This window comes from Pyxicephalus adspersus, chromosome 1 (assembly GCF_032062135.1).
Source record: "Pyxicephalus adspersus chromosome 1, UCB_Pads_2.0, whole genome shotgun sequence".
Lineage (NCBI taxonomy): Eukaryota > Metazoa > Chordata > Amphibia > Anura > Pyxicephalidae > Pyxicephalus > Pyxicephalus adspersus.
In genome coordinates, this window is record NC_092858.1 from 128,775,878 (window position 1) to 128,803,821 (window position 27,944).

Here is a 27,944-nt window from a genome sequence, read left to right on the forward strand (position 1 = left end):
AACATTCAAATATTCAATTCAAATTTTTTTTCAGGTCAGTAGTATCCCAAATTTCTGTTGCAGGATTATTAGCAGGGTGTTGTACAAAGAGTGGATTCAATTCTTTCATTCAGGAGCCCTAATAGTGCCGGGAGCTGTTTAATGAATACTCTGGGAGATGGTGTTAGTGCAAAAAGTAGACAAGCAAACTCTAAATGGCTTTTCCAGTGCAAAACCCCAGAAATTCTGGATTCTTTGGTTTTCACAATGTGTGCCTTAAGTAAATCATCCCATTGTTGTGGTACAACATTACTCTTCAGTACTCTATTGTTCTTTCTCAAAGTTTTTTTTTATAAATACATTCTTGCTTCTTTTAAAAAAAATATTTTTGGTTATGATCAAAGTGTATGTAATACACTTTGAAAATGACCGTTTTTTCCTGTTCCAGAGCTGCAGTTAGTGGAAATCAGTAGTTTTCCTCTTGTTCCGAGGACAACTATAAACTTTGGAATTTTCTCCTCATTCTTTAAGCACCTTGCTCCAAAGATTTTCATTGTGATACCTGGAGACCCAAAGAGTTTGGCTTAGGCTATGGGAATGAATGAAACCATGAAAAAATATTTTTGTACATAGGTTGTAAGGAAATTGGCGAGGCTACAGTGGGCATCTCTTACTGTGGCAAAAAGAAAGTATTTTTTAGATTATTTACCTTGAGAATGAAACTTCAGTAAAAATGGAGCTGTCCTATAAGTGTTTGGGTTTATGTATGCTATAAAGGGGAAGGGGCTGGTCTGCTTTGCCATACAACAAAATCTGTTCCCTTATTGTATTTACATCAATACCGCTATGAAGTGCTGGAAAGGAATGACAAAATTATTCAATAATTTTATTTATTGTTGTTTCTCAGTACTCTCTAGTGCAGTGTTTCTCAATCTTTTTAACAACAGGGAACCCTTGCAATAACTTTCAAGTCCTAGTCCACATAAGTGTGGTGGTCACTGGGCAGAATGTCTCTTACATTGCTAGCCATTAAGAAGAATGTCACCCTGACAGATAGGTCAAAAGATCATTGGTGTCACTTAAACTGACCTGGGAGGCTAAAAATGCTCAATGCTCAAGGAGCCCCTAGCAACTCTTGGAGGAGCCTTAGGGTTCCACAGAACCCTGGTTTAGAAACACTGCTTTAGTGGTTTTGATATAAACACACCAGAGCATACTTTTATTCTTCTACACTCTCCTCTATTGGTTAAGTACAGGCATATAAAATTTAGGTAATCGAGTCATAGGATATGGACTAAATTTTTCTATATGACTAATATTATTAATAGGTGTTATCCAACCCTTGGCTGCTTAGGAAATGGTGTGGATTTAAAAGTAAATTATATTTTATGAATGTAATATTTTATGACACAATGGGTTTCACAATAAATGTTTAACAAAAAAGAACTATCACATCAATATGAAATCATTATTTCTCCACATGAAATGAACTTTCAAATAGTGATAGCTTTATTTTGTAATGAATTTCTATTTGATCAAAACTCATTTTTTGAGTTAATTTTTTTACTCAATAGACCCCTCATGGAAGCTTACTGGTAACACCAATCAGCAGTTAGCAATGTTTTAAATAGAAACCCTAGTGATGATTTTATATTTTTTTCTACATACAATATACCACAAAATTAGTACTTATAACAAGTGTGTAATAATGTCCTCATGTCAGGATTGTAAAACATTGAGGCTAGGTCAACGTCAGAGTTATCAGGTGACAGTTAACTTTTTGGCATTACATTCATTTTAGTGCTATGCAAATGTGAAAATGCTGATAAGTGGTTTATACGTTCTTTATTTTCTCATAGCCCTCCTGGAAGTTACAACAAATACCTGTCCATCTTGCTAGTGAAGTCCACTAATACAGCTTGTGATGTGTATGAGGCACAAATAATGGAGGATTCAACTCAGTCAGGTAAGAGGACGTTTTTTGTTTGCTTATAAATCATATATAGCACATAGCAACTGGTTTAAAGAATAGCCTAGACTTAGGAGACATTGGGGTGCATTCAAAAAAATTGTTTAGAACTAAACTCCAACATTCTACTTTTCACAGGTGTACAGACTCTTCTGTACTGAAACTACTTATCCTGATTTCAGTCAGCTTCGTACAATGTGCATTAGAAACTGTAGCAAGTGGGATGGCTGATGGATATCCAACATCATCTATCTCTTTCATTAGATTTCAGTTCTTTTAATTAGGACGGAGCATCCTATATAGGTGTTATTACAGTTTTCTCTTTTCAGTACAGAACCCTTCTATCCCCTCTCCCCCACCAGCCAAGATCTGTCTTTAGAGATTTATTGATGATGTAAATTATTCTATAATCAGTCCACTGAAAACTACCTGGCTATCCAAGCCTACACTGGCTACAGGGTGACAACACCGAAGTGCAATGGTACTGCAGTACAGCACTGTCAGCCTATTACAAGAAGTGCAAAATTAACTGATCTACTGGCAAGATCAGACAGCGAGAAAATGTTGTTGTGGGAAACAACAAAACCAAAACTGCTGTGCTAATGCTAAAGACAGGATGTATCTTATATGTCATTTTTATTATGCCCATGGTGCATTTTTAATTAAAACTTATAAAAACGATACCGTTATTTTCCTTTTTATAATTTCCTCTCCATGCTCTGGAGTTCTGTGCTGCAGTCATTCCTGCAATATGAGGGATCTCTTTACAACAGAGCTGGAAGCTGTTTATAGAGAGTCTGGCAGCTTCCAGGCACTAATGCACAGATATGTTTGCTGGAGATTAACAGTAAATACTGCAGAGAGTTGTATAAATTAAAATAATGCTGAAAATATTCAGCCCATACCTGTCAAGTAGTGTGAAATTGTAACTTTTTCCTATGAGCCATTTTGCCAGGGAAGAGTCGACAGTCTCAGTGTAAATTGGTAATATCACCTCATTTTCTTTCCTGCTTTTCCAGACCTATCATTATTTGTCAAAAATCCATCACTCAGAAACAATTTTAACCCCTTTAAATTTCAGCAGCCTGAAAACTCAGTAGTTTTCTAAAATGTGAGTTTTTTTTAACCAGGACTTAGATAAATAATATCAATTTTCTTGTACTGCCCTGAACACTCAATAGGCCCAGATGTCATACACATAAATGTGAAGTTATGAAACTGATGTGCGTTAATATTTCCTCTAAGTTCATAGACAAGTGTGAGAAAGAGAAAGGGGGATTACCAGTCAATGCAATTCTTCTGCTGAACATCCTAATCTTTGGAAAAAGCCCGTACCTTTTTGTTATGTTGATCCTAATGCTTCCATTATTCTTTAGCCCCTGACCGAGAACAAGTGGGCAGATCAGGAGCTATGCCTTTGCTTTTTTGGATCACTGACTTAGCAAGTATTACTTTCAGAAACAGCTAGGGAACAGTTGCTAACTGATAACAGTGCATCAGAAGCAGAGTGTGCAGAAGGATATTACTGATATATGGCTGGATCAACGACTATTTTTGGCACTTGACAAACAGATATAACAAAATGCTTTGAATGCTATGTTTTACATATGAAGAAAGAGCAAATAAAATATGTTCACTGTGAGGGTTAGATACATAACAGCCTAATTAATAGGCAGTTGCCTTTGGGACCCCTAACCAACAGAATTTCCAAAAGCCCCCCAGGGATGATGAGTAAAGGGTGCATTTGTAGTTAAATTATGCTCTGTTTGGACCTTTATTAGTATAGGGCCCCGATTAATTGCATTGACAGCTAAGCTGATTGTTGCTACTGGGGCCCTGATTGATTGCATTGACAGCTAAGCTGATTGTTGCTACTGTTAAGCAGACATCTGCCAAAGGAAGTCTTCTACTACTTACTCCTCCTGTGCCTCTGACTGAGGACAATTTGTAAAGCAGAGGGCCGTAGAGAAAGACAATAGAGGAAGATTTCATCTGCTGGCTGCTTGTTTAACAATGAATTCAGAAATAAGCTGAGCTGGCAATGAAATCAGGATCAGTGTTTTAAGGTGGGGGAGATTTAATAATGATATCTATAGTCTATCATGTCAAACTATGATACTTCCAGTGCTATAAATCCTATACTGCTGCCTAATCTAAACACAAACTTCATGGTGCCTAACCCATTCTTTCCTGGTACCTAGCCTTAATCATCCTGCCTAGTGCCAACCCTAACACCCATACCTAAAGCCTAACCTTAATCCTGAATGAATCAACCCTGAACATAACTTCCAACACTAGCCTTTCAAGTATGTCACTAACTTTAACCTCTAGAAAGTAATACTTATAAGATAATAGTTATTATGGCTAAATAGACAGCGTTACTTATTCCACTATAGGCACAAGAGTAGCTATACACTGTTTTATTTCTAAGATTATAAACTAGGCAATAAAGTACTGAAAAAGTATAAATGATAAAACTACTACAAAAACACCTGCTTTCTTGCCTGGTGGCCAAATGGTTGACACTATGCTCTATACACCCATTGTAGTTAATGTAGCATTCTGTGGGTGCTGTAGTTTCCTCCAACTGCCCAAAACTATAATGCTGGGTAAACTGGCTTCCCATAAAATTGCACTTAGACTTAAGTACAGACATTAGACCCTTAAAGCATTAAAGTAAAGTATTCACATGGATTGTTCAATGTGATGTGGAAAATGTGTCAGTGCTATGTACTGTACATTCATAACATTGGAAACCTAGCTTAATTTTTGTACTACTTTGCATTACTAGTATATTTTGGTTTATAAACAGTACCGGGATTAACGTCATAATGGTTCACAAAATCTGTTTTACTAAACTATTGTATGTGGCATAGAAGGCAAGAAACAAATAGAAGAAATAAAGGAAGATTACTTAGGTTTACTGTTTGGCCCTATGGTTATACACCCCTACTGTGTCTAGTATTATTATTTGTTGTTCCTATTCCTGGACTGAAGAAGGCCCCAGGCACCCTGTTATAAAATTATTATTTGATGTATTTCTGCATGGTCCAGTGCCAGCTTAAAGACCATGCTTACTTTGCTCCCTTATTATGCATCTATTTCCACTAATATATTTAGCCTGGGTTAATTATACAATTCCTATACTTATTGACTTTATAAAAGCTCCTTTAATAGAAACCTTAACTATACTCAGTAAGAAATCTTTGTCTTAAAGAAAAATGTACCTTACTTGGTAAATGAAAACCTCCCTATCACATACCCTGGTATACATTGACTTGTATGATGATTATTTCTTTATTGCCAATAATTCACTCTCACAAATTTACAAACGTTCACTGTACTATTTCCACATTTTCAAATTATTTCCCCTTTGTTCTTTTGGGTAGCTGACTCTGCCAATCTCACTACATTTTTATAGAGATTGTCATTTATCAAGCGATCACTCTGTGGGACCTAAGATGTGGGATTACTTTTCATCCCTACAGGTAGATAATATTTGCTTACAGGAAATACATTTTTCTACTTTTCCCCATCCTAAATAATTTCACACTATAGATATTGTCATCTATTACCCCACAAATGACAAACCATTACCTTACTATAACCATTTACTCTAAGTTACACAAACCAATGTTTTTGGGATAGTTTTAGTAAGTAGAGATTATAATAACTTTTTAACACAATATTTAGAGAACCTCGGCAATCTCATCTGTATCCTTACTTCTCTTGCATTCTACATACTCCTTTACAGCAGTTCTCTTTAGTGCTTGTAGAAAATTACATATGCCAAACAAGACCGTACAAGATTCTCTGTTGTCCAGAATAGACCATATTTTTGTTGCTAACCAGACCATGCCTTTGCTCTCATCCTGTGATATTTTTGTCATCTCCTGGTCTGGTCAGGATGCTATGATGACTTCAACTCTATTTACCAGACCACAAGACAGCAGACGGACCTTAAATGATTCTCTTCTTAGTAGCCCAGAAGTCTATCAGAAAATTCATAACTCTTTCAATTAATATTTCACCTTAAATTCCTCTCCTGCTATGAAAGTGGAAATTCTTTGGAATCCACACAAAGCTGTAATAAGAGGTCTTTTTTTTTCAAATTGCTCTCCAATTCAAAAAACAAAGCACATTAAAACTGACAATTAGAGGCCAATTTCACCTTCCTGACTCATACATTTTAGTCCTTCCCCACTCTAAATCTCAGTAACTAAAACCTTTTGAATACAAAAATTCAGTTGAACCTTTGCCTAAATTCCCAAGCTGAAAATAACATACAATGGTCTATAAATTAATTTTATGTCTATGGTAAAAAATCAAATACCCTTCTGGCCATCATATTTCACTGACACAACCCTACTATTAAACTGAAGTCTGAATATACAAGCAGTCCAATAAAAACACTCATCAATTTCCATAAACATCTACCAAGCCCATGTGAACTTTGATTAAGCATCTATGCATAACTTTTTCTGAAATATTTGCCTGCCTACTTTGCCTACAGATTTTGTAAATACTAGAGAATCCTACTTTCCCCTTTTACATACTGCTATATTACCTGTAAGCCTTTGGCTCCAGTCATTGATTGGGGGTTTTACAACCCTGCTTGCATCATATTATATGAAATGCACACAATGATTTTTATCATTCTAACTTTTCCTTCCCCTGCTGTGCATGCTTTACATCTCCTCACCCTCTTCTGCTGGAATCCATTCCTGCTTTAAAGGTCACTGCAACAGTAGATTGTCACTCAGCCCTAGCAAAAGATAAGACCCATATTCTTTATGATGTATAGCATTATGTAACAAGCATTGTTTTCTATAAATACATAATTATTTTATGATTCACTCTAATTAACTACACTTAACTCGTTTCTTCCCCGGCTTGCCTCAGCTTTGTTTTTCCCAAACGATTACCATACACATGTTTTTATTATTTTATATTAATTTCACAGGGTTTTGTTAAAGATATACAAACAAAAACTACTTTGGGCCTTTCTATTGTAAATTATACTTTATATTAGTTAAGCTTTTTTTTTTACCTTTATAAAAACCTGCCCAATTGGAGATGATACACTTTTATCAGTGAAGCTGGGTAATCCAGCAAACCTGAAATGGACCTGGTCCAGGATTTAAAACATTTGCTAGCAAGTTGCAAATGACTTTGAAAATCCATTCTAGGTTTGCTCTAGGACGATACAGAATTATTTTTTGGAGGAAAAGAGTTAACCATGGCAACCTGAATGACACATCCTAAAGTCACTTTTTGTCTGGATATTGAGACGTTCCCTCTAAAACTTAGTCTCAGAGTATCTGTGTTATGAACTATGAATAACTATGTGGGTTATTCCATATCTAGTGTCCGAATAGGCTGAAACATACAGCTTCCATAAAGCAGAAATGCAAGGTTAATGAAGTGGCAGGTTATTTCAAGGGGAACCTACATCACAAAATATTTCAACCCAAGTGGTGTGGAACTTGATGTTAAACACTGCATCTTCCCTCATTAGAGTATGGGAAGTACACCAAACACTACTATTCAGAATTACTTTGGTAAAACCTAATTACCAAACCCTCCTATTCAGAATTTCTTTTGTAAAACAAAAAATATTTCTTCACAACAGTGAAAAGTAGGAATCTGTTGCAAAGTTTTTTGCATTGTGGATTGATTCTCCAGAAGGGATTGTTTTATTCTCAACAAAAGTGAAGTTACACTTTTTAATAAACATAGATGCCAGGTAATAGTAATGGACAAAGAGACTTGATTTACAAGTGCAATTAAATAAAAAAACATTTTAAATGAACTGTGTCTCTGGACCTTTCAATTCAAGTCTCAATACAATAGTACTATTGTATAGATTGATGCATCATCAAAGAACATTTAAATTCAACATTTCCCAAAAAGGAGTTGAGCAAGGAAGCAAAAATACTCATAATAATTTTGAATATGGACCAAAAATGTTCAATTTGAGAGCCGTCACAGAAGTTGTGATAACTATCAGCTTGTTCTTTGCCACATTTAAATTTAAACAATGAGTTTCAGATAATTACATTTTACAGGAGAGATGTAAGCTCTATGAAATGGACAGAAAAGTATTTTCCTGTATTGTGCAGATGTCAAGAGTTTTCCATGAGCATTGATAAGTGTGTAACAGAATCATTGCATCAAATTAGAGAAATTTTGTAACTATTTGGTAATGCCAGTGGCTCATTTAAAATAGTCTCTTGCGAATAAATATTATTGCAAGATCGCCTGCTGCAGAACATTGTGTGTTACTAGCAATGTGTCAAGTTTGTTTTGCAAGTCCCAGGCAGAAAGTTTTCATGGACTGTGCGACATATGATTTAGCTTGAAAGGAGACATAGATGTCCCTGGAGACATTAAAACTTTTAAGATGAGAAAGTTCCCAAAAATATAATCACGTATGTGTGTCTATATCTACTAACTACCTAAAGGAAATATTGTCTTAGGAGCAGATATCTAGGCTGTTGTTACTGTCAAAAAGAAAGAAACAAAGACGTGTGGGTGTTCAGATTTATTTTAAATTTTTGCTGTAAGGTCCTTGTTTGGGGAGTAATTCCTTTTATTCCACAATATGATGTAGGTCATCAATCACATGAACCTCTCATATCCCCTCAGATGTGCAATCTTTTACCAAATATATTTTCTTAGTGCAGGACACCTAAATATTATATATGCTCCCCCTTTCAGAATATCTGCCTTGGGTGATAAAAAGGCTGCCATGCTACCTTGAGAGAGTGACATAGGTGACTTCAGCATGTCTACTGTGAAATTGGAAAAATAATTCATACAAAATGTCTGCAGCTAAAAAGGTCAGTGAGTGGTGGTTGGCAAGCTCATACACTAATTGTATGTACCACTTGTGTATATCACCCAGCCAGAGTCCACTTAAAAGCATGAAATCCAGAAAACTATTAATTTTAGCTGGAGGTCAGCAATGGAAGTTTCTATTTCCATTAACACTAACACCGTATTGCAATATTTTTCAGGACACATTGATTTTGTAGGTGATATGATATGTTATCCTGGTGCACAGAATCAGATAATGAAAAACCAGAAAAAGAAACTGAACTTTGTTGTCTTGAACAATTTTGTGACTACAGCATCTACCCAACAACTAAAGATATAATAAGGCTGCATGCTGCTGCAAGGTTATAAAGTCATTTAGGGCTCATGCAAGAGAGGTCACACTTTCTGTAGGAAATTACAAATCCCATCCTAGAAAAAGGACAGCAATTTTCCCTGAGATTAGGTGTAACATTCCTTGCATATGATACAAATGGATATATTACTTTGCCATACATCTAACCTGATTCATCTTTTATTGCAGCATGCAGTCATCTGCTGTTGGGATAGAGGTATGGCTTAAAAAGGATCAGCAGAAAATATTAGTGTCTTGCATACATGCACATATGCCCATGAAGCCAAATAAGAACCTACAATTAATTACTAAGATTACTAAATTATCTGTTGAGCCATTTTATTTGGTTGTAGTCATTATTATCTAACAACAGTAGCAAACTGACAGTTGTGGAACAGTAAAATATCTTACTGAAATTGAAGCTGTTTCTCTGTTAACTTTTTTACAATAAATTCACCATTGGTGTGACCATTTTTAATAGTTATCTAATTTGTCCAATACCAGAGCAACAGCACTCCTGACCATGAATCTTTCTGATGTAGAGTTGGGAGTTTCAAAGAAAGGCACAGGTGTTGTAACAATCTCACCAGTATTCATTTCCTGCTTTGTTTGCCTTATCTCTTGTCCTTGGACAAAACTTTAAATACTCTAAAATAATTTACTTGAATTGTGTGTAGACATCTGTGCCCTTTAACTGAACCCATTACAAAAAAAATATGAGAATATTCACTACTTCAGATTAGAAGTCTAAAGTTAACTGCATATATTTTGTATATTAAGGAAAACTATATGCAAAATAGTAAATAAATATTGTTGAACTTGCATATCAAATGGGCAAAAAGACTATATTGGTGAATATTGGTGATTTTTCTTCCTCTAGAACAGTATTTCACATTTGGAGATATGCTTTGACAGGACAAAAGTATTTTGATTCAGTTAGGGTATCTGGTAATTAAATGTTGTCTCTTCACAAGTGTATATAAAGGGATCTGATTCAGATAAGACAACTACAATTCTGACTTGCTTTCTTGCTGTTATCATGAAATTAGAAACTTACCTTTTGTCTCCTTTGTGGATATTTCTTTAACACAGAAAATCTAAACTTTTTTAAAACTTTTTTTTTAATAGAAAGGTCCTCCTCTGTATATTCCTCCCATAAAGGCTTCATAAATGTTCAGTTTTTATCTTTGGAACTAAGCCCAGTCTATCGATTTCATGTTCTGACCAGAAGACCCCGCTTTCCTCAATGGCCAATACAGGTATCATTACTAAAGGATATGGTGTGTAGGTGTGGTAAGTCACAAAATGCTTAGTGAAAAGGGGAAAAAGCATCAAAGAAGATGATTTTCTGTCTAACAAAGATAATAGAACAACTTTTAAAAGTGTGATTATTATAGCTCAGCTGTGAGTTGCTTAAAGGCAATTTTTGGCCTTCTGCTGGACGTACAAATAGTGACCGTATTGACTATTTTCCATCAGCTTTCAATCACAGCAATCTCTAACCCACAATTTCAATCATTTTGAAGTTTATACATGCAATTATTACATAACCAAAACCACAGCAGTGCCATGAGAAAAATATTTTAGATTGATTTCTATTTCATCATTTTACCAAAGACAGTGTTCACTGCAAGCTGATAGGAAGCGACCACAAGTGACAAAATTTGCCAAGAAGTAGAGAGATAACATACTAGCAAATAATATTTACTTTCTTTCGTAAATTCCCCTGTTAAAATAAACTTTTACTATTTACTTATTTAAACATTTATCAAACCAGATGCATGACCACATCAATAAAACATGACCCACAGTCTCGGTAAGAGAACAAACCTTTGTGGCTAGTAGCCTAGAAAGCCTGTTACTGACTAGTAGGCTGTTAAATTGCTGATTTACTAATGTAGCTTTTGAGATTAGGGTGGATATTTTCTCAGTTTGGGGCATACATATTTGTAAATGTTATTTACATTTTTTGTGCCATAATGAAAGTGTTATTTTAAAGAAATAGTTATTTTAAGAAAATGTAGCTGGGTTGATTAAATGCATATTTTCAGTTATAAGTTAGCTTGTTTTGAATATGGACATATGGATTTTAACCAGAGATGAGCAAATTATTTCTCTTTGTTTCAACCCAATGTGAATGTTGACCTAATCTGTGCATGGTGGAATTTTGTGCAGTGTAGCTACCGTATGCAGTAGATTGTGCCAGTTCCAATCTCACATGTGGCATTTGGTGAACCGTTCAAGGTTCCACGCAGCCAGGGAAGGATGTTTAATGAGACATATTCTCTAGTATAAGGTAACAGTAGGATAGCATGTTTGCTAGTTTATATAGCAAACCTGTGTAAAGCCCCCAATCCATCGAGTCCCAAGCTGTCTTGACTTACTTCTTCTTTCTAGTGTTCATTGTTCCATCCTCTTTCTTCCAGATTCTTCTTCCTCCAAATGTAAAAAAAAAAAAAAGCAATCTCACTGCGCACCACTTTTTTTTTTACATTACAGCAAGGTAGTTTTTCTTGCTTTCTTGTTTTCTTGCTAGGTGGATTTGACTTCTCTATTTATCCTGCCAATCATTGTTACTAAAACAGAGGGCATGATTAATTCAAACTCTCCAAGACTGGAGAAGATAGGTCAACATAGAAAAACCTGGGTGATTCAGCAAACCTGGAATGGATCTAGTCCAGGATTGAAAACATTTACCAAACAATAGCAGATTATTTTTTAAGAAATCTACTCCAGGTTTATTGGATTACCCTTTTTTCATTTTTCCATGAAGGTCTACCTTCTCCAGTCTTGGAGAGCGTTAATAAATCGGGCCCAGAAAGTGATGGAGAAAAAATGAAAAAATGTAAACTTGTCACCAGTGCAAAAGGTGAATATGAAGGGATGTTTTGGTGACAACTATCAATGAGGGTAACTTCTTTTCTCACTTTGTAGCAATTTCCTTTAACTTTCCATCTTCAACTGGACACAGACAAATAAATAAACTGACAGGGGTTTTACTCTTTTTTTACTCTACCGATCACAGAAGTTATGGTTATACATAAACTTTATACACTACAGTCAATGTAAATGCTGGCTTGTGGTGTGCGATATGTTAGGCATAAATCAAATAAATTACCTTGGTGACCTAGGTTGGTTTCTTGCAAGCTTTGTTTTAGGTACCAATTTACTATATTTAGTACTAGTAGATGGATATGTTTTTTACATAGTAGTTGGTTCAATATAAAAAATAATAATTAAAAAAATAATAATTTTTACTGTTTAGAAATAGGATTGCATTAGGTAAACATCACAAACACATCTTTTTTCTACTAAAGAAAAAGCTTTCTTTGACGTGCACGGTTGTCTTCAAAGTGTTGGCATTCCAGTATCTGAATAGTTCATAAATTAGGAAGTAACCTAATTTCAGGTAGTTACAGGTTAGGTATCAATTCATTAAACTGTATGAGTTATGCTAACTGTACTGTTTTATTGTATTATAATCTTTTCATCAAGTTATGTGACTATCACATAGGCATGGCGGTATTATCCCTCCAGCTGAATTAGTTATTTAACCTCATTAATCAGCATTTTATCTGCACATTGAATGGCTTTATTTTCTTTCCTCCTTAAAAAACCTTACACAATCTAACAATTTTAGCCAAACTCTTTCAGAGAGGGCTTGAAAGGTCAGAACTAATGTTAACTTTTTATTGCTGCCTGTGGGACTATTTCAAAGATTTCTCCTCACTTCCTGTCTATGTGTGGCATGTAAGGCAAAATAGACAGCAGGATTCCTTCAATGGTCACACAGGCAGAAATAACACATCTTTAAAATGTACATACAGGCTTTAAAATAGTATTGTGAAATTTGTAGAACAGATCTAGCAATTGTGTTTTGGATATACTGGCCACATAACCTGCATAATGCCATGTCAGTAATGAATAATAATAAATGTGTGAGTAATTAGCATGACTGATATGCAAATAACATGCAGATACTGGAAACTGACAGCTGAGCTCCTGATCTGTGTATCATACATGCTATTAGCAGCTATTTCAGCTCTGAACAGCATAAAGAGCTATTTCGTATCATTGTTTGTTGCCAAAGCACTTTGTAAAAAGGTCCACAAATTTATTGTCCAACAGAAACAAATACAGAAAACATATTTTGGTTACCAAAAAACTCACCCTTTATTAGAGAATGTGTGTTAGAATAGAGGCAGCAAGTATCTGACTCCAGCAAGTATCTGCAACCTGCTTTTGCTGTACAACTGCTGACTGACAATAAAGTCCTCATTGTCATTGTGGACCTGTTCACCCTAGTGGGCTCCTTTTCGCCCCAAGGTCGATTCCTTGCATACTCGAGTCCTTGGGACACCCGGTTGAAACTAGACTACCCAGGTTGAGCAGTAGCTTGTCTATGGTTAAAGACTTTAGAGATAGACTGGGGAATTGCATTTGGTTAACCTCCTGAGCGGTAACCCAGAGTGTAGATCAGGGTAAACAAGAACAGCCAATAGCGGTAACCCCCGGGCCACACTCAGGGTAGCTGAAAAAATAATGAACAAAGACTTACCTGGTCCCGCCGGCATCCTCCGGTGTCCTGCCCGTCTGATCTCACCTTCTGGCCGCGTCCTCTTCCTCTGATCAGTCCCCCAGCGATTGTGCTGATGTTCCAGGCAGTTCCCGGTGACGTCGGTGCGTGCAAGGATTCAATACAAAATAATTTTATTGAATCAAAGTAATCATTATATTACAGGCCTACAATATAAAATACATTTTCATGAAAGACAATGTACCACTTTTAGACATATAAATCCAGACAGAAATGAACCACCCAGGAGGTTAAGCAATGACATTTGACTTGAGGCATCACAGATAGTCACCAGGGAGTTAGTGTCCCTTTGGGGTTGTGTTTTCATTTTGCATCACTGAGAATGCAATTAGACTAGGAACAACGCAAAGTAGGCAAAAACATCTAAATATTTTATACAAATGAGGGCAGATCCAGGAAGGCTTCAGCACCTGAGTCTCAAGGATGCATTAAAAAACAGTGATTTTGAAACATCATTCTAAAACTGAAATATTTATTTGGAGTGCATTTACCTTTCGAGGATGGGAGATTGTAATCAGAAAAACAGAAAGGCGACCGGAACACCCTCATTTGTACCCACTAAAATATATTACAGTGGAGGGGCTGGGGCAGTTCTTAAAGCCTATATAACCCCAAAATTGAACAGGGCAAGTTCTCAAAGCAATTATTTTGAATAATGTAGGTTATTGTTATTACATTGGCTAACAGAACGTTACAAATTCCAAAGCCTATTTTTTAGCTGTATTGTTGGAAGGTATTTTTGCACACATCCAGCACCTATCATGCCTTTTTGATTTTTTGTTAACAGACTGAGGTCCTTCCCCTCCTTTTATGTAGACATATGATTTACACTGCAAAGTTGGGATGCTGGGAAATGTAGCCTTATTTTTCATGGTCACATCTGAATAACCCTCCCATTGCCTGATTTCATAGATGAAAAGAAATAGCAGCAATGCTGTGTTCAAGCATCTTTGGCTCATGAAGCAGTTATATTTTCCCACTACTTTGCTTTTATACACTATTTGTATGTACTTACCAAGTAAATACTATCAGTTGTAACATACAACATCGGGAAGACCACTGCTTCCACACCGCATACTTGTCCACAGCATGCTGGAAATGGACAGGCTTTTCTACTTGATTTTCACAAACAAAATGAACTGTAAGACTTTGTACACTTTCTGTTTTGATGCACCTAGAATATAATTGACTGGAATAGACTAAAATTTTATTTTCATTTTTAACTTCTGGATCTTCTTCACGTAATTCACCCAGTGATATTAATTATTATTATTATTATCATTAATAAACAGGATTTATATAGCGCCAACATATTACACAGCTCTGTACATTAAATAGGGATTGCAAAAGACAGACTAATACAGACAGTGATAGAGGAGGAGAGAACCCCGCCCCGAAGAGCTTACAATCTAGTAGGTGGGGGAATTTCACACAATAGGATGGGAGATATGTATTGCTGGGAAGTAGTGGTGGTTTCAAAAAACAGAAGAAGACGGGTAGGCAAGTTTGAAAAAATGGGGTTTGAGCGCTCTTTTAATTGAGCAGAAAGTAGGAGAGCAGCAGCAGAGGCAGAGTCAGAAGAGGAAAGCCAAGTTTCAGTGAGAGCCAGAAAGTTCAGAGACTTAGAAAGGAGAAGGTTGTGTATGGAGGTTAATTTGTTGCCAACAGATCGGGCATTCCATAGACTGCCAGAGAGAGGGGTTAGGACTTATGGGTAGGGTGAATGGGTATGAGGTTAGGAGAAGGGAATGTCTTGCTGAGAGTATAAGGAAGGGGGAGGCTGTGTGGGGGACCAGAGTTGGGTGAGATGTCACCAGAGAGTATCAATAAAGTGAAAAGGTACAGGAGCACAGACAGAGAAATAAGGAGAGTGAAGGAGCAGAGAGACAATGAGTTATCAGACAGGGGAGTGCAGGGAGTAGTGCCAGCAAAGAGAGAGCAGGATGAATAATACATTTTACAGATAATTGGGAACCATATGCGTAAAATAAACAATGTGGCAAACTGAAGTCCAAGAGAAGCAGTCCGATATTATGGGTTAAAGTGAGGCTTGTAAACTTGTTCCTGGAGTGAAGGATGATGATTCAGTCAGAGTTGGTTTGATGAAATACCAGTTTAGATTGGTAGCAGCAGCAGCAGATGTGTTGGAGTCCAGGTGGATAAATCAGTCCAAAGGTGGAAGATAGAAGTTGCAGAGTAAAATAGTATGTCCAAATCTGTTCCAATTCCTGTGTCAATTCCCTGGATTAATTCCCATTGCACTTATAATTTGGGCACATGAGATTTGGGCACGTGACCAGGGTCCCAACATGACCTTGCCTGTTGTTTAAATAGAAGTGCTTAATTGTATTTTGTTTTTCTTTTTAAGCCTGTATTTCCATTAAAATTCAAGCCCATTGGGCAGCCTTGAGCAAATATTGCTCAATCAAATATGCAGCAAATTTCAAAATACGTTTGTTTTTTAAGCATTGGGCATGATGTATTAAAGCTCTCTAAGGCTGGAGAGGATACACTTCCATCAGTGAAGCTGGGTGATCTAGCAAACATGGAATGGATCTTGTCCAGGATTGAAAACATTTGCTAACAAATAACAAATGACTTTTAAGAAATCCATTCCAGGTTTGCTGAATCACCCAGCTTCACTGATGAAAGTGTATCCTCTCCAGACTTGGAGAGCTTTAATAATTTAGCTCCACTGAATCTGCTGGTTATTTATAATGGGTCTGTTCTTTCCTATAAATCTAGTGAATCTTGTTGGCTTTCACTTTCATAAATTTGCTATGTTTCTGTTTCTGGGTGCCTACTTTTCACTCTGTTTCTGGGAGTGGTTGCAAGCAAAAATGCATGTTTTTTTGCTAGCATTCGCAAATGCTTGCGCAGGCATTTGTAAAGAGGCTTGGTAACTAACATCTCATTAACTGGTAGTCACACAAAAAGAGTAACGCTTTAGCATGTACACATACCAACTGATCCTCACTTGATACAAGCTGTCGGGCTTGTCTAGGACGAGAATCTGACATGTGTGCAGAGATTGTCTGAAGTGGTTCATGGATCTGTCCTGGATGGAAGTGAAAGGAGAAGAGCACAGCGGGGTGTCGTTTGGTCATTCTCCCCCCTCCCCTCTTCATAGAACAGAACAGAGCTGTATGTACAGTACTCATTCATTCATATTTCAGTTGTTTTTTGCTGCAAACAATCGTGAAAGATCACTTCCAGCTACAATAGTCGAGCGTATATATGTAGCCTAAGATTTAGTGGCATCACTAGTGTTCTTGTTCTCCTTGAAAGATAAGAAAGCTGAACTTGAGGCTCTTCAATGCAAGGGTCTCCCTGCTATCGCTTCCTACATTTTTCCTACTGTTTCCTAAATATTGACCCACCAGTCATTAGATTATCACCAATATTAGGTGTGGGGGAAAATGAGAAACAAAAAGCAATGGTTCCATAAGGATGCCCGGGTGGATACAAGGTTTTCCATAAATCCTCAAGAAAAAAAGCCATCTAATGCATTTTTTTGGCTCATTGGCTTCCTCTGTCCTGGAATTTTTCAGGTTCAAACCTAATAAGGAATAATTACTGGTAAATAGCATATTAAATATCCTGCACTTTTTGTATCGCCACAATTCTATCCTTTTTTTCCTATAGTCTAGTTGATGACTGTAACAGATTATGCTGTTTTCTGCTCACAAGACTTGCCTGCTCTGTAAAAACGAAGGCCATTTTCTTTGGTACATCTTAATACAACTCGAGACTCCTTAAAAGTAATTACACTTCAGGTGAAAAGTATATCCCGTTAAGAAGGACTCCTGGCTGCAGCCGTGCTGCTCAGCGTATAAGAACGCTAGTCACTTTATCTGACAGCAGATCAATAGTATGATGAACGATAGGTAATTGGGATTAGGATCTCATTTTTCTGTTTCACAGGAATATGGCACTTCTCAGCTGTAATCTAGCTTTCGCTGCAGGCAGCGCATATATTAAAAAAGCATTTGGGGAAATCTGAAAGTTCCATGTTCTTGCACCAATGAAGATCTCTAAAGAGATTGGTATTCAGATCTTATTTAATGTGTAAAAAATAATGGAATGTGCCCACAGCAGAACACCGGCATTCTCTATACTGACAAGGATGGCTACATTTTGCCAGAACGCCATTGCGTAAAGAAATAATTTATCAAAATAATAAATGAATGTACTGAACCAGTATCAGCTGCATCCATATTTTCTTACAAGGCTTTATACTGTGCTCTCAAACAATAATAAAAACTATAATACTGGTGATGGTGACTAGTATGTTATTAGATGGCCACTCCCCAGGTAGACCTAAACCAGAACTAAATTTATATTAACATTTTTACTATGGTGGTAATCTTTTGTGATTAAAGGTAACTGAATCCTAAATTGAAGTCCAAATTAGGTTAGCATGCAATTACCTTGAGAGTATCACATTAGCTTATTTTTTATGTACCTCATTTGCCAACTAATAGCAGAAGATTTTTAAGAAATACATTTCATATTTGCTGGATCACCCAGGTTCTTCAATGATAGTCCCATAGCCCATTGATTTTTTTTTAATTATTGACAAATGCACATTGACAAATGCACAATGCTAATAATTTTTTTTCTTACTGAAATTGCATCTGACAATTACAGTAGAGGGGTACACTGCCATCTTCAGTCTGATGTGCAACCTGCAGGCTGAAGGCATTTCTGTGAATAAACATCGAGCTTGCACAGGATCACTATGCCATAAATGACATGAAGACCACACTCTTAGTAACAACTCTGATTGCTTTCTAAACATTATTTGTTTAACAGATAGTACAAACTAAATGTCATAATTATAATATATATTGTAAAGTATTATTTGCATCATAGATAGGATGTGTGCCAATATTTAGAACATGATACCCAAACAGTTAGGGTTGGTGAACTAAGGCCATAGGGCCAACAACAAATAAAGAAACGGTATAGGTGACATTTGTTATGGTTTTGGGACTGCTGTTACTTAGAATTACTGTGTGATGGTTAGAAATGTATAATTTCATGTGAGGGATTAGCTTCAAACGCACAGCAGAGAGCTATTTACAATTCAGGGAACTCGCCCCACTTGTATACACAAAAAAAATTAGAAAACATCAACACAATGCAATCTTCAGGGCTTTTCCCTCATAGGGGATCAGTGTCATCACAGTGGCATGACAGCATAACACAACATTTAGCCTCTTGGCTCCCTTCTTCTGTCTCTCTGACTCACTTCAGTGCTGATGGTTCTACGGACCTAAACATTGGGGGACCTCATGGGCTCACCCACTATACAGGATACAAACAGCCTGTACAACTGGGACACCTGACCTCAGGCTGCAAATCCCCTTTTTTAAAGGAACCGCTGCCTTTTTTATTACCATTGGCCCACCCATTCCTTCCAAGTGACTTCAGGCCTGGTTCTCAAATAAAAAGCTACAAATCTTCAGCGTAACACTTACTGACATCCTTATCCAGACTTATCCTTTTTTCCAGATAAAATAGAGGAAAATACGTTGAAATCACCACAAAACTAGCCTTACAATTCTCACTGTGCTACAAATAGAAAGGAGTTTACACTGTATAGTAATTATGGTAAAAGTGTACCAGAAAAAAATGTTTATAGTAACTATGTTATTATTACTGTTAAAATCCTTTTTTTTTAAATTAAAACCTTTTTCTTAAATGCTGATTGTTTTATTCCCTAGACACAAACTTCAATAAAAGAGCCGGTAGATGTTTTGCTTTTTAGAGATGGTGATCGGCAGCATCATTCTTTCTATCTTTGTGATCTAAGATAGGTAAGTACACATATAATCAGTATGATCACTAAAGAGTTTCTCTGTGAAAGCTACTAAGAAGAATGCCGATATTATGGATTCTCCATTATTGTACTTAGTTCAAAGGAAGCATTAAAAAGTTTCTACCATACTTTACAGATGCCTCAAAGGGTTGCATAACCTGCAAGTGCCACGCTTAAGAAACAATTGTGTTAAACCTCAAATGTCTATTAGGACAAACTCAAAAACCAAACAAAATCCAATCAAGCTTCTAACATCCTCTTTTGCTGTTTGTCTTAGTTGCTCCAAAACACCTAAACGGTGTTATCAGTCCTGGTCAGTTTACCTCTGTGGACTACAGAACTCCAGTCTATATGAAGAAGCAGCCTAGGGTGACATCTTTTTTCTTCTATAGATGCAGTAAGGTGAGGAGGAGTTATGACAGTTGTGACATGGGAAATACAGTGCAGGGAAAAACAATCCATTACCAACAGTTAATACTAGACTCATTGGGCAGACGGTGTCCCCAAGTATAGCTGTTTTTTCAGATTAGGATGGATTAAGAAATATTTAGAACATTTATCCAGTTTTTTTTACCACTATTTGAATCTCCATTGCAAGATTTTCCCTTTCATTTTTTTCTTGTTTCACTGGATAAAAAGATGAGTAAAAACATGCAACATAAAAGATACTAATAGTAACAAGATTTTAGTAGAGTAAGGTTGGGTCTAGAGCTCCCATAATCCTTTATTATCACTGTATCTGTCCCTGTTGTAGATTTTACTTCATTATCTGCCTCATATAACAATTATCACCAGAAGAAGAAGGGAGGGAAAATCTCCCTAACCGTGCCCAGGGTAGCCGTTATGAATTGATAGGGGTTCAACAGGGGACAGCTGGGCACTTTAAAACTCTTATTTCTCTAGCGTTGTTTAATACTTGGGAGGATACTTTAATTTATTCCTACCCAGCAACATAGACTTACCTTTATTTTATAAAGTTCTCTAAAGCTGCCAAATACCTGGTATGAAATGAGAGGAGCATAAGACTCTACACACTGACTGGTGCAAATTGGAGCTTACACAGAGCTGTCTTTCCGCTATCCTGGCAGCCTGAGTTCAGAAAATGAGAAGGTGGGGCATTTAAGCGAATCTATTGCCCTACATGGGAAAAGCAGAAGTTCATTATATAAGGCTGGGTCTACATGGACATTTTAAAAACCGCATGTAAACGTTTGTACTGCGTTTATATCCGTTTTTATGCACTTTTATTAGCGTTTTTAAAAGCTTGCCTTTAAAATGCTGAAGAGCACCTATGACGCGTTTTCCTGCGTTCCTTGCTTTTTCATGAGTTTTTATCGCATTTTACTGTGTTTTTAACTAATTTGCATATTAAGCATTCATTGTACTCAACCAGTAACTATCCATTTATTTGCTGTGGGTGGACACAGATTAAATCCTGCATGTTGCAGACACAGTTCCCAGGTGTTAAGAAGTAGTAACTGCACGGCCACCTCTCTACCTATCCGAACTCAGTCTACAAGTAACAGCTTCTGTGTGAATGCTCAAAAACACAGGAAAACGCAGGAAAATGTCTTATTGAAATTAATGGAAGCGTTTACCCGCATTTTCAGGCGTTTTTCAGCATTAATGCAGCTTTTTCATTTTTTTTAAATGTTGCAAGCAACGTTTAAGATAAATGTCATAAACGTGCCTCAAGGAAACCTCCTGGTGTAGATTAACCCATTGTAATGCATGGGGATTTCAAACAAGGGCTTTAAAAGCCTCAGGTTAAACGCTAGGGAAACAGTCTGTGTAGACTAAGCCTAAGGTAGACAATGTTCATGGTTCACCAGGCAACATCCCTTGCACTCCACATAACACAATGCTGCTGTGTACAATAAGCTCCTCCAGAAACTGCACCCCGATATAATGAGTCTCCCTTGTTTTCTCCTCTCAGCGGTGTACAGATCTTCCTCATCCATCGTCTCATTCCCCAAACTGTTTTTGATGCCCATGGTTGGAGACAATTGGCATAACACCTCAGGAGGAACGCCATTTCCGAGACACGGAATGCACAGTTTAGTTTCTTATTAATATATGCAGGGTGGTTTTGAAATACTCTTTTCACAGTATCAGTGCAATGGTTGAAGTGCGCAGTCTACTGCTATCTCACTTGCTGCTTCTAGCAGCTCCCTAAGGAAAAATATGTGAAAAAATATGAAAGCTTATTTCCATTCCACATATTAGAGTATTTGAGCGTAGGATAGTTTACTCTGTTGTACTTGAAAAGTGTTTATCAAACTGTACACGTAGCCATAGCAGTAGGGTTGCCACCTCATCCCTTTAAATCCTGACTCATAAATTATATAGGTTATGTGGTTAATTAGATTCGCTCAGTGCCTTGCTTAAATTTAATCAGTCAAATAACCTGTGTAATTCATGTGTTAGGTTTTAAAGGGATGAAGTGGCATAGCACCCTGTACCTGAAATCTGTAATGGATCACTTACCCACAGGTCCCGGCTAATTAGCTGAGATATAGGTATGTGTAGAAGTCTCCGTGGGTCCTTGCAGGACATCCTGTAGATGTGTCTAGTTAGGAAAAGGTTACAGGTGATAAAGTGAAATTGCTGAATGAGAAGAGGAAGGAACATTTGCAGATCTCTAAGAGGTTTTGCTGCTTGAAAGAGAATAAGGCAGAATGGAAAAACAAATACATGCCAACCTTAAAGTAAAATCTGTGGCTTTAGCTATGAACATTTCTTCACAAACAGCAAATTGGCTTGGAAACTTCACAAGAGATAAGTGCAAAAGTTCAACCAGTTTTTGAGGTTAGAACAAAAAAGAACAAGAAAAGTCAAAGTCACCAATTTGCTGGGGAGAAGTGTGTGTGTGTTGGGTGGATGGTTTTAAAGCTGGCAGGGGAGATAGTTTTGTATTAGAATTTAGCCATTAGTAACGTTTTCATTTGGTGACTGCAGTTTAGGGGATTCTAAACAAAATGTCTGAGCCCCCAATAGTAAAACCAGACCCTTCCAGGAGTGAAACCTGCCTAAACAGTAAAAAAAGAAAGAATCCAATGAGTGTGGTTTCATCTTGATTTTGCCCATACCAGGTCCCCTGGAACTCAGCTGGTCAGAAAAGAAAGGATCAGTGAGTGCGCAGCCCTCATACCAGAATAAGGCATAGTTCGGGTTGTGGGGCTCATCTTTCTCATCCCCACAATCTTTTTACTTAATGGTTGCAAAGATTTAGAGGGGGGCTTTCTGGAATCTAGAAACCTCAAAATGCCCTCCCAAATATCAGATCACTAACCTGGGGAAAAAAACAAAATTATAAAGTACTGTTTACCCATTGCTAGAAAGGGTTAAGTAGGAGACATATATGTTAAGATAACAAATATTTTATTTGACATAAACCATGCACATACCGTATTTACACATGTTTATTACAAATATTGTTTATCAATGTCTCCAGAAGTAAAATCTATTATCGGTCTATTATCCAGCCATGATAGTGTTATTCTAATAACTATGATGTCCAAAACCTACTTCCAACTAAAAATATTTCTGTTCTAAAATACTATTTAACTGGTCAGACTGTAAAACATTTGTTTGCCGAAATGCTAGGAAACATTTGGTGCTTTTTCTGGTTTACTCATGCACACTGTGGTATTTATTGCTTTGTTGGGCAGTTTAATTGCAGAGGGGGACTAAGGATCTGACTCACCTAGAAGAGTATTGGATGTTCATGATCAGGGGTCCTGAAATCCAGTCCCCCGGATATACATACAGGCTGATTCATTTTCAGATTCTTTTGTAAACTGTTCCTTAATTTATTTACTGACATACTAAAATAAATGCAGTTCCTGGCTTTTGAGGACTGGAGTTAAGGACCCTTGATTAAGATTGTTCAAGTAGCTGTATCTCTAGAACCCATCGAAGAAAAGCAACATGGGTGGTGGAGTGGTAAGTATAAGCTGTGAGGGCCATTTTGTTCTTTATGTTTATTCTAGAGGCAGAGTTTCCATAAAAATAATGTATGTGCACATATGTTGCCTATTAATAAAACCCTGAACAAGGAAAAATAGCACTGTTACTTGTAATAACCAATCAAGTTTCATCTCTCAGTCTCAGTTCCTTACCAATAACATAAAACAAGCATTCTGCAATTTAATATTGTGAATATTGCGCTGCTTCCAAATTTCAACAAGGCTCCTATAAAAGTTACCACTGTGAACCATGTTGCTCTGTTACCACTCCTACAGGCAGTCTCCTTTTTATTTGTTTATATTTATTCCTCCCATAGCCTGGAGCAAAGCTGCTGCTTTAATCAATCCGGTGCGTGCGCACTTCCTCTGGGACAAAGATGCCGACTGGGCTATTAGCTATTTCACATCCAGGAAACCCGCTCAGCAATGCTTTGCCAGTTTTCTTTGTAATGAAAAAGTTCAGGAGTCACAGGGAGGCCAGAAATGGGATTCATATGCCAGCAGCAGACAGGAAAACGGAACTATAAACATTTCACTGATCTGTAAGCTACCCTCACAGAGAATAGGACCCCACAGGGAATTCTGTGGAAAATAGTGTGGATGAGGAAGTTCCCGTCAAACCATTCAGAGTCATCTGTTTCATGCAGCAGTGCGTGAGGTGTTAATGCCGCAGCCGTTCAGCCAAGTTGTTTTGGTGGAAATGTGAAAAAAGCACTCAGCTGTGCAACTCGCTTTCTTTACAAAATAGTGGCTTTGTTGCTCCGTCACAAAACACATGAAGCTCTGTCTGGTACACATGTGGGCTCATTTATCACAGCAATGTCAGCCAGTGATCAGCCTGGGACAGAATTCCACATAGAAGGGGGTGATCCACTGTGAGAAAATGAACTAGTAAAAATGTTCTCTTTAGAAAAAAAATCTAAACCATATAATCTGGACTGCCATGTTAAAAAAGTTGCTGCATCAATACTATTTTTAAACTCCACACTTCCATTCCCACATGTCTTCACATGTAACGTGTGTTGAAATGCCATTGTAGCAACCTTGAAAGGTAACAGAAAATATTCTGTATTAAAATTCCTCACAAAACTCCATGATACCCCATGTCTCCAACCTTCTCATCAATCCAGCTCTTCAGCAGTCCTAGGCCTTTTCATAGTCAACATTTCCAGAAATGGCAGATGCCTCTTTTCTTTATTGCATGCCATGGCTCCATCCTACATAACGTACCTAAAGTCCTGGTAGTGGCAGGGAGATAATGGTCAGAGGATGGGACATGGTTTTGACCTTGCATCTGAACTTCCTTGGAATGGAGGGAAGGTAGAACACACTGGATTACAAAGAGGTAAACATGAAAGTCTATCTATTGAAGTGAATTTTTTTTTTTATCTGCAACCTGATATCACTTTAGGAATGAATGTCAAAGCACATGCAGCCCATGACAATGTGCATGGAGAGGAGGGACAATCTTTTCTATTTACTTTTCACAGGTACTTAACCACCTGGGCGTTTCACTGATGTCTAGATTTCTGTACCAAAAGCGGTACACTGTTTTTCATGAATTTTTTTTTTTTAATTGTAGACCTGTAACTTACAGAAATATGTCCGAACAAGGGTCTAGTACATATCATGAATATAAAAAAAGTTTGAAACACACAATCATGTAAAAAAAAAAAAAAATTACTTTTAATAAAATTAAATAAAAAAACACAAAAATCAGCTTAAACAAGAATACATAAATAGATTAAAAATACTGAAAATGCAATAATTCGGTATACTGTATAGTAATAAATTTTTCTAAAACACCTCCCTAGTGTGGTAAATTTCAACGTCACATACCTATAGACAAAACCACATAATTATATTTTGTATTATTTTGTATTGGATTGGATACAGGACTTTGTATTGAATCAAATACAAAATATTTGAATTTCCTGCTACGACCCCCGTCGACAGGCGCATGGACTGACATCATCAGGAATCGCCGAGGGACTCGTACGCGAACGCCGGATGTTCTAATTCTTTCTGAACTTCTGTACTTCCATGCAAAAAGTGTTACATTTTTTGCATGGAAATTTATTTTAGATTTTAGGCTATAATTCACCGAATTACTCAATAATTACTTATAATTCACCAAATTACCGCATAACTCACGGAAATATGTCGAAAATTTTATAAATTTAATAATAAATTTTATTTTATAAAACATTAAAAAAAATTAAAAAAAAAAAAAAAGTGTATAATGTAATGTAACGGTTTAGTAGCTTATATATTATATATAGAATACAATTATATATATATATTATATAAAGATTTCTTTGTATTGGACTCAATACAGCTTTTTTGTATTGAGTTCAATGCAAAGTTATTTGAATTTCCTGCCCTGCCTCCCGCCCCCACCAACACATGCAGCGACGTCACCAGGAAACCCCGGAGATCGTCACTGCACACGCCTGTAGAAAATAGAAGAGAGAAGACGTCTTCAGAGGAGCTGCGGGGACAAGGTATTTTTTTCAGTTGTAATCCAATCGGATTGCACTGTAACACATGTTTATACATTTAGCTACCCCGACCTTGGTTCGGGGTAAACGATTGTAGCAAGTTTATTTACCCCAACCAAGGTCGGGCTAACCGTTAATTAATTAATTAATTGGTTAATGTGTAAGTAAGCACCAAGAATATATAATCCAGCTTGTACACCATTTTCCAGCTACAATGGTTGAGACAGGTGAGTTACAAAATGCACACCAACACTACATCATACAGTATAACATTTCTTAGCAAATAGTATGTAGATGTCTCATTTTATATTCATTGCATTTCAATGTATCATTATGATCCTTTTTTGCAGGTATAATAGTATGGTTCAGAACACTGAAATGAAGTATTGTAGCAAAACAAGAGTGCTATGAAATAGAAAAGTATGCAAAACATTAACAATATATGATAAGACCAGTAGCTGATTACGCTAAAAGCCTAACACAAGTGTGTATGCTATGCACAGGCAAAATTTTATCTTGTACTTAAACAAACATTTTTCAACACTGCTATTTTTTTTTCATTGGTCATTTCTCTGGTATTAACCTACCCATGCAAATCTGATATTCTATATCTAATTTCTTGCATGGTGTGAAGTGTAAGACACATCTGCAGAGTTTATTTTGCATGAGCATGGCTGAATTTGACATAACAACATTTGTTGCAAGGTTAGAGTGGTCAGCTTCAAAACTCAAAAGGTACAAATTTTGATTTTTTTTCTTGTTTTGTTTTTTTCCTTCTAGGTCTATCTTTGGAAATCTGTGTATAAATCCAACAGGATAACTATAGTGGTCAGGAGGTGCCAGGAATGATTAGCCATAACCCCCTTTATAGTTCAGAAAACATGGCAACAGCTCTCCTTTCTCTTTGGTGGTCTATACAGTTCAAGGCAGTTCTGCTTAAAGCAGAGTACATTCTGCATACTAGAGTTCATTCTAGTTTAGTTTTTCAAAAAGAAATACCATGAAATAAGGGGCAGAGCTTGCAAGGGTGTCATTTAAGTGTGTCAGTTGTTGGAGGTGCCGGATTTTGACCATAACATTGGCCATTATTAGCCAGAGGGGTTCAGTTCACTACTTTGCCCAGAACTTGCCCTGCATGCAGCTAATGCATGTAAACAAAAAGTAGCTGTAAAAAGATAAAATATTTTGAGTATCACTGAGATGCAACACAGAATGAAAAACATGTGAAAACAGTATTTTCATAAACATGGCAGTTGTTAATGATGCACAATGCTTTAGCTAACCTAAAGTCATCCAGTTAGAGTTTGCATCTATGATTAAAGATACACATAGGTTTTCTGCTTGGTAGCCAAAATAGAAAAATATATTGTACATACATAATAAATTTACTACAAAATGTCCATCTGCAATAGGTGAATTACCCAAACCAAAGGAAATCATAATGATATGATGGCTTTTAGACAAGATGTCCATCTCAAAAATATTCTCATTCATATGATTTAGAAATGTGTATGCATTCTAAAGAGAAGAGGGACCAGGTAACCCAGCACAGGGTTTATCTCAGGGTAAAAAAACACAGAAAGTGCTGGAAATACCACCCAGACTGGGCAATTTGCTATTTATAGGGAAAGATCTGGGGATGTATTCTCGAGTCATAACTATTGTCAATCATCCTGGCCAACAGTTAGAACCTGCAATGATTACTTTATGCATATGCCTACTGTAATATGACACTTGGGTTTTGCATTTTATAGCCTTAATTTATTTTTCTTCTCTTTCTAAAATTATTCTATAGCTGAGCTTTGAGATATTCCATTCAAAAGACTAGGATGGCTTTTACACTGCATAAATCCCATGGGACTTGAGTAATCTTTACTTGCACCCAGATGGCACTGCAGCTGCTCTGCAAAAAAAGAACTACTATTCATTGGATCA

The 27,944-nt window shown here is 36.8% G+C and overlaps 2 long non-coding RNA genes across 3 annotated transcripts in view; one reads left to right on the forward strand and one right to left on the reverse strand.

The window, feature by feature from the left end:
• Positions 1-3,375, reverse strand: part of LOC140341448 (uncharacterized) — a 70,687-nt gene extending 67,312 nt beyond the window's left edge. Inside the window, exon 1 of one of the 2 annotated variants that reach the window (XR_011922884.1) lies at positions 3,284-3,375. This is a non-coding gene — a long non-coding RNA (uncharacterized lncRNA). Of the gene's footprint in view, positions 1-3,230 lie in introns of both variants that reach the window. The other variant, XR_011922882.1, reaches the window with a different exon arrangement.
• Positions 637-22,254, forward strand: LOC140341461 (uncharacterized). The gene is made up of 3 exons (XR_011922886.1): positions 637-1,945; positions 19,446-19,538; positions 21,477-22,254. It is a non-coding gene; the product is annotated as an uncharacterized lncRNA (long non-coding RNA).
• Positions 22,255-27,944: the final 5,690 nt, after the last annotated feature.